At 35.5% G+C, this 8,795-nt stretch overlaps 1 pseudogene; it reads left to right on the forward strand.

Annotated features, from left to right (window-relative positions):
* Positions 1-7,443: 7,443 nt before the first annotated feature.
* On the forward strand, positions 7,444-7,562 carry LOC111746287 (annotated as a pseudogene).
* The last annotated feature ends 1,233 nt before the right edge of the window (positions 7,563-8,795 follow it).

Here is an 8,795-nt window from a genome sequence, read left to right on the forward strand (position 1 = left end):
TAATTGCAACTGCTTGGCAGTTTTGTGGAAAAGAAGGCTTCAGTTGTTTAAGTCAATGTTTCTCAAACAAAGATCTATAGATTTAGTCTCAGGGGTAGGAGAAAGTTTTATTCCTTTAAAAAGACCATTATGAGTCAAAGTTTGAGAAAATGAGCTGCAATAATATCTGTTTCATAACTGGCTGACCTTCAGGCTCACCAACACATATCTGCTACTCCTGAAGCAAGTTAATAAGATTAATTGCAAGAACTTCAGGTTTTATGATAGAATTCTTAAACTCAGACCAATAGGTGTCTTTTGTTCAGTCCTGGGTTGAACAAACTATAGATAAAATAGTAGCATGATGCCTGGTGCAGAATATTAATGCTAATACCACAGTTAGTTTTATTATTGGATCTCTTAGATCTCTTTATCTCCCAAACTTCTCTCCAAAACACACCTGGGTTCTCTATGTTTACAGTGGCCAAGAGAATCTAGGTGATGCACTGGGAAAGTATACAAGGTTTGTCAGATGCTAAAACAGTATTGACCTCCTATCAATTTCTCTAAGCCAACTGGGGCCAACTACTAATTAAGTCGCTCACTCACTCACAGTGTTTCTTTTTTTCTTTAAAACAATTATAGTAAAATGTACATAATATAAAATTGCCCTTTTAACCATTTTAAAGTCTATGGGTTCAAGTGGCATTAAGTACATTTGCATTGTTGTGCAACTATCACCACCATCCACTTCAACTTTTTTCATCTTCCAGACTAAAACTCCAACCTCATTAAACAGTAACTCCCCATTTCCCATTTCCCCCAGTCCCAGGCAGCCACCATGATACTTGCTGTCTCTATAAAACTGACAACTCTATCACAATCTTTTGAATAATTCTCTGATTTTTAAATCAAGGTGAACCAGGAAAACTGTATGGTCCTTTCCCATGACCTTTTGTGCACATGGGTATTGCCTCAACCTCAGTTCTTGGGTGCAGTGCATTGACACATCTGAAATGTTTCATCATCATTTCCTCCTGAATTCCTACATTGGCCCAGCTAGAAAAACTGATCTGTTTGAAAGGCTATGCTGCCTCTAAATGACCCACAAAGGAAGTACACTGTACACCAAGACAAAAATGGAGCTGCTTTTCTTTAAACTTGTGGAGCAGCTATTTACAATTGTTCTGCCCTAGTAGCCCTGGTTATGTCAAGTCACAATTTAATATGAGTGGATTCAAGATCCCAGTCGCCTTTTCTTGCAATCTAGGTTTCAAAGGATTCCTCTCTGCCCATGCAAAGCTGAGAATGATTAGAATGGCACTACCATGTTCTTTGTTTTAGAAATGGGCTGTTGGATGGAGTGATCTTTGTAAATGGACAGGCAGAAAGCATCAGTCTATTATGTTTACTGGTTCATTGGGGTCAGTAGAGGAGCAGCAGGGATGGAAGAATTTCACTTGTACTCTTTGCCATTGATTATTGAAGGTCACCTTGTTTTATGCTAAACTCTGACTTGATGAGACAGAATGACATAATACCCCCATCATAGTTAAGATACACTTGATGCAAAACAGTTAGTGAAAAACAAAGGGACATAATTTTCTTATTCTTAATGGGCTTTCATTACTTTTTACACTATCTAGTTGAATGAATGCCCTTCAAAAGATGCTCTACTTAATCTCCCCTAACCCCCCATTACTTCCTTCATTTGTTCTTGATTGACAAGGGAAGTGATAACTAGACTTAGCGTGAGGGAGGTAAATTGCATTAGAGAGACACTGAACAGAGAAAGGAAACTATAAACAGAACCATGCACGTTTCTTTTTCCTTTATGAATTTTATAAATAATATGCCAACCCATAGGAGAATAATAGACAAATTTAACAAATAGAAATTAAAAATCTTAGATAAACAAAATGAGCCATTATAAAGAAAAACCTTGTAGACTAAGAAATAAAATCCATTTAGTTATATAAAACCTTGGAGTAACCATCAAGCATACTTGGAGATATACTTAATCTCAACCTTGCTTCAAAAGCAATAGACTAGAATCTGTAGACCTGGTTTCTAGGCTAATCTTGGTCACTAACTTACTTTATTAGCTTGGCCAAGTCAAAAAGCCTCTTTGAACTTCAGCTTTATTATGTGTGTAAACAGAAAAAAACTGTCCTCTCTCTGCCTTGAATTAATATTATGCTACTTCACATATATGAATTTACGACAGTATACTTCCATTTATTCCTTCCCATTTTTTGTTATTGTGTCATATATTTTACTTCTACATATTTTGTAAACCTCCCAATACATTTGAAAATATTTTGCTTTCAAAAATAGTCAATTGTCTTTCAAATAATTAAGAAAAAAGAAAAACGACATTGTTTATATTTATTCACATAATCATCATTTCTCACACTTTTTGTTCCTTTCTGTAGATCTGAATTTTCATCTGGTATTATTTTCTTTCAGCCTAAACACCTGTCTTTTAGTATTTTTTTAATAGTTGGCATGCTGTAACAAATTATCTCAGATTCATTTCCAAAATATTTTCCATCTCACCCTCATGTTTGAACAATATATTCACTGGAAATGAAATCTGGGTTGACAGGTTTTATTTTATTGTTTTTCCTTTTTGGCACTTTAAAAATATTTTATCGTATTCTGAGTTACATTGTTTATAGTGAGAAGTTAATGGTCATTTACATTGATATTACTCTGTATTTAATGTGTCCTCTTTTTTTCTAAATGCTCTTCTTTGCATCATCCCATTAGAGAGTTGTTGAGTTTCTTGGTCTCTATTCTTATATCTGTGGATTGATAATTTTCAAAATTTTTGAAATTTGCAGACAGTATTTCTTCAAATGTTTATTTGTTTATTTCTTTGTCTCCAGTCTTGTTGGGACTCCACTTGCTCAGATAGTAGATCTTTTGATGTTTTCCCACAGGTTATTGACGTTCTTTTTTCCCCTGTAATTGCCCTTTCATTTTTACTTTGAATAATTTCTGTTAACCAGCTTCCAACTTCACTGATCCTTTCTTGGGCAGTTTCCCATTTAGCATTCATTTCATCCAGTGATTATAGTTTTTTGATTCTAGAATTCCATTTGGTTCTTTTTTAGAGTTTTTATTCATCTCTTTACCCAATATAATCACCTTTTTCAGTAAATGATTTAATATATTTGTAATCGTTGTTCTAAAGTACATGTCTGTTATTTCCAATAATTGCGTCATTTGCAAATCTGTTTTAATGGCTGTTTTTTCTTAAATACGGGTTATATATATATTTTTTGCTTTTTTGCATGTAATGTAATTTTTAAAATTGATTTTTGGACATCGTATGTGAATGAACAGTGGATACCAAAATATAACTTTGTTTTGTTTATTTTCAAAAGTGGCAGATTTTTCTCTCCTTGGTGTTTAGGAGGAAGAGTTGATAATTCAGATTTCTTCTTGTGTTGAATTGTTCTTGGGTTGGATCACAGCTTTAACTATTAAATTCACCTGTGTTTAGCCTGCCGTCCCTCATCCTAAGCTGATGACTATTTGACTTTGTCAGTAGTTAAGCTGGGTGAGGATTGGCTGAAGTTTCAGATATTTTTAGTTTCCCTTTGAATTAAACTATGGCAAGGTTTCAGAATGTGCAGTTGTACAATTTCTCTCTGCTTACCACTCACTCACCCAACTATTATTTTTCTCAACAAATCTCATGGTGAGCTATGGGGGGATAATATCAGGAAAATTATTTGTCCAAATGTTCTGCACTTGCCTTTGGGCCTCTTACAGACCCTAATGCTACTAGCCAGATCATGTTGTCTTACAAAGCTTAGCCAATTTCTCTCCATTCCTGAAAAGTATCTCCATCTATACCCAGTTTCTATCTGTACTCAGACCAGGTACGTGCCCTCTGTATAGAAGCTATCACAGCTCCTTACTCACCAAAGAAAAGCTTACTTCTCTTGGAATTAAATTCATCATCAAGGTTTTATTACATACTTATGTCTTCCCTTGCCCTACAGAAAAGTATAGTTTTTATTTTGTCTGGAATTTTTTTATTACCAAAGGAGTGACTATCTTTAGCATCCTTCTATATCCTGACCAGAAACAGAAGCCTCAGAGGAAGTAGATTGTCATTAAAACAGATTACTCTTTACTGGTGCATCACTGCATGACCCAGGTGACTGAGAGGCATACATTTGAGACAACTTTCTACTCTCAGCAGGGAGCCATTATATCTGTACAGAGCAGAGTATTACTGCAAGCTTTCTCCTGCCTGGTTTGCATCTCTAGCCAAAACTATTTTTTGTATCTTTCCATATTTTTCCTTCATCTAGCCATTCTCTGATTTTTAAAACAGGATGATTTGTAGTAAGTATGTAGGTTTATCTGACTATAAAAACTCATGGGAAATCTGCAGAGCTTTCTTTCTGTTCTATCAGAAACAGATGTTTATTGCTGTAGTGGAAAAACAGACTGAATGTTTATTTCTCAAAGATACTGTATTCTGGTTCTGGAGCTACCCTTACAGAACCTCGCAAACTTTTCTAGACTTCAGTCCCCTGGTTTCTAAATGACCTCTAAATATCTTCTAGTGCTAAACTTCAGGTATGTGTAGCCCAAGACCCTCTTAAAGGAACTTCATATAACGAGTAAAATTGACCAAAGTAATTTATGTCATTGCTCTTTAAGTCACCTTTAAGTTCTGATTTGGCTGGACCAATGGCTAGAATTGGCCTAGCCTGGTCTTAGACTGGTGAGCCATCCCATCTTACTGTAACCTTTTTTCTATTACCTCTAATCCAGTGGATACAGAGTAGGAAGCAGCCTCCAAGTTCTGCCAATAAAAGGCATTGCCAGACCACAGTCAAATCAGGAGGTATCAGTTACTCTCTTCTAATTTAAACCTCTTTATACCCAAAAACATCAACCTTAATATTCTAACATCCCTCAAAGATTTAATAATATTATTTTTCTTCAAATAAACAGAATAACTTTTTTAGAATATTTTTACATAGGTTTATTTGAGCCAAACTGACATGTGCCGGGGAGCAAGTTCTCAAATGTGCCAGGGAGCAAGTTCTCCCCAAGCAGAATAATTTTTAAACATCATAGCAGTAACACTATAGTACCCCTGAGATATGATACAAAAACTTAGGTTAATTTCTGGATGACAGATTCATAAGGGACTCTTCAGGGAAGCCAGGGAATAAGAACTACACCTTTACTATTTCAAGAAATTTGTCTCTGTGGCCAACTACTGTGCTCTCCCACAGACTTCTCTTCCTCCCATGAATCTTCCCTCAGTTCTGCTTGAACTTGATGAAACTCTGAATAATAAAATAACAATAATTCTTTCAAGGTTACTTTGTGAGCTTTAGATTTTAAAAAGCATATGTACACACTTTATCTCGTAGACTGATGACAGTCTTTTCATGATGGGATAGTGGAACTAGCTATGGATCTGGTCCAAAGTGCTATATTGCTCATGAAATTCAACCAAGTCAGCAAAATCAAGGTTCTGATTTGTGCTGGAGTGAGTGTGAATGACTGAAACAAGTTTTCAATTAAAATTTAACTGTGGCTTGATTCCTTGTAGAACGTGATGCTTTAAGAGATATTCTGAATGAAGAAAAGTCTTTTAAGATCATACATCTTTGGAAGACGATACTCTACTGTTAAAGAATCACAAAAGACACTAAAAACCATTTATTAATGGTTTTTCAATAAAGAAAATTATTTACCTTTTTGTTCAACACAATGGTTCCAAAATTATTTGATTATAAATTTTTTTTCCTACTTTGAAAGCACTGAAATTCTCTGAGGTTAAGTTGACCTAACAAACCCTGAGTAAGAAATCATGTATGGAAGTGGGGCCAAGTGTGTTTCTAAAAGACTCTATCCCACGTGTGAAGGTTTTATTCATTCAAGCATGGGAGTAGACTTGGAATCTCAGAACGGCTCTGTCAGATGGATAGATGGCTAAGGGGTGCTATGGCCCCTAAAGCTGGCTTCCAACTCTTTCTTCCACAGTTAACCTTGGTGACATAAACTTGGGGCTGCATTTTTCTCAAACGTATGAATTGATAGAGCCAAAATAAACACAACTCCAAATGTAAACGAAAGAGCTCCTGAGTCTACTGCTTCTCAGTGCCTAAAGCAAAAGTTTTATACTTAATCACTTCTTTAAGTAGCTATTCATACCTGGGCTTTCCAAGGGAATAGGAAACCATTTTGTTCTCTGCTGTACTCTATAATTCAGAAGATATAATTTATGAGCTGTTGCAGAGGCCAAGAACAGAAATGTCCCCAGCAGAAGATACAATGCTTTAAGAACAATGAAATGCTCTCTCTATAGCAAAAGGAAAAAGCAGATGTTAAGAGCCTTAGGATCTATTAACAAAATTAATTAAGTGCACATGTGCTGAGGTGATGGCTACTGCTAAAGTTGGTCTAAGTTGCCTATTGATGTTTTAATGTTTGGACTAGTTGGTTTTTTTCCCATGTCACTTTCCCACAGTTAACCTTGACTCTGTTGTTGACCTAACCTAAGCTTTGCATACTTTCTATTTCATCAGGAAAAGGTTAGGAATTTATAAAACAAAGTGAACAAGCCTCTGAGATTGGTTACTGGAATGGTTACTTTTCTGCTGAAAATTTTAAATCTAAAACAAAATGAAGAAATCAGGCTTGTATGCATCAGGTAGCTTGTGCATCTATAGCACAAATTAGGTACAAGGCACCAAAAGGAAAAATATGTAGAAATGAGGTTACTTGGTAGTATTCAGAGGATCAATTTGTTTCTAACACACACATTTCTGGACACATATATTGAAATGAATTAAACATATCTTGACAGATTATTAAGTTGCTTAGATACAAGCAATTCAGAGAAAAATGGAGGATGTATCCATAAACACAGTTATAAAAAGTACAAATGATCTTTTTGATCTCCAGTAGGTAATGATTTAATGGAAATGTTAATGAGAATACAGCCTGAGAATTATTGTAAAAGTATAGAACTTACATTAGCAGTCAGAAAGAATCTGTTAAGTCCCATGAATGCAGAATTGAGAAGGAAGAGTAAATTTGAAGACTGTTTTGTTGATGAAAAAACTAGAGTTCCAGTAATTGCATAACCAGAACCATCTACTGGGCCCAGAGCTAAAACAACTCGCCACAGCTTTAATGGAAACCAACAGCAGAATCCGGAATCACACAGTTTCCCACCAAGGCTTTTGCTTCATGTCCAGGAAAGGGGCCTTTGTCCCTGAAAGCTGCAGGCTGGGTCATTGCAGTAAGAGTAAGAAAATTTACGGCTAAGTAAATCTCACTGGCAAACAGTAAAGTACATCAAAGATTTTTGAAAATGGTTTTGTATTCTCAATAATCCTGAATAACTTGGGAACACCTGATTGAGGATTATCCCTTTGAGAGAGGACTTAAGGTATTTTAAAAATTATGTCACCAGTTTATGGCCATACCACCCTGAATAAGCCCAATCCTGTCTGATCTCAGAAGTTAAGCAGGGTTGGGCCTGTTTAGTACTTGGATGGGAGACCACCTAGGAAGACCAGGTGCTGTAGGCGTAAAAAAATAAAAAATAAGGGTTTGTAAGTTGACAAGGTCCTTGCACCTAAAAAAATAAAATAAATAAAATAATAATAAAAAAATTGTGTCACGAGATGGAATTCTTTTCACTTTATCTGTAAAATTAGATTATTTACATATCTATTTTTCCATTCTTCATGGTGAAAAGATACTTTTAATTGTTCTTTGAACTGAAATGATTCAGGGAACTTTCCCAACATGGATGATCTCTTAAACCAACGTTTGCATGCCATTTTTTTTCAACTTCCATCAGATACATTGTAATCTCAACTGTAAATTGGTTCCATTGTTATTCAGATGTATTTATGCCAGAAGTGGACCAAAGTACCAGACTTATTTGGGGGAAAATAGTTTTATCCCTGATGCAGAACTTGCAACATCCTTCATGTCTTTCTTCTTCATAGCCTGAATCATTCATTTACCATAAATACATCAAGTACCTCATAATTGCTGCCTGGAAATTTAGGTTTTTCTTAACATACAAGGATGACAATTAAATCATTAAGATTTAAACATGTTTTTCCTGCCTCAACGATCAACTCACCTGGTACTATTTTCAAGATGACTGCGTAGAGGGCAGTTTGAAGCAATGAAAGAGAGAAATTGATTAGTCCATACAACCACCAAACCCTTGACACAACTCATTGTGGTCCAGCCAAATGAATTTTCTTGGGAAAAAAAATACAACCCTTTTATACAGTGCCTTTAACTGTGGCAAAGATTAAATTATGGAACCACTAGCTACATCACCAAATTTAGTCAAAGCACTTGCAATGAACTTTCTCTGATTCAGCACTGAATTCTATTTTTTTCCCAATTAAAAGAAAATGTTTCAACCATGACTAGAAAAGGAGAAAAGGGGGAAATCAACCACTGAATCTTTCTAATGTCTGGACAAATCTGAAATAACTTTTCAGGTTATAAGATATATGTATATATAGCTGGCTAGAGATGGCAGAAAAGAAAGCATTTGTTTCAAGGGTAGACAACAAGGTCTTTTCTGCTTGGCTTGGTCTAGTTCCTGGCACTTCCCTCAACTGTGACAAATACCAATGGCACAGGCTTTCATTCTTCAGAGCTTTTATGTTTCTTTTGTTAAAAATCCGTTTCCCTTGCCCATATTCCTTCACTCTAGTTCTAATTCCTATGTTGCAGCCTGACGCTACAGCAGGAAGAATAAAAAGAGTTATATTTTTGAAGCTCTGTTGCCT

This window comes from Pteropus vampyrus, unplaced genomic scaffold (genome assembly GCF_000151845.1).
Source record: "Pteropus vampyrus isolate Shadow unplaced genomic scaffold, Pvam_2.0 Scaffold181, whole genome shotgun sequence".
Lineage (NCBI taxonomy): Eukaryota > Metazoa > Chordata > Mammalia > Chiroptera > Pteropodidae > Pteropus > Pteropus vampyrus.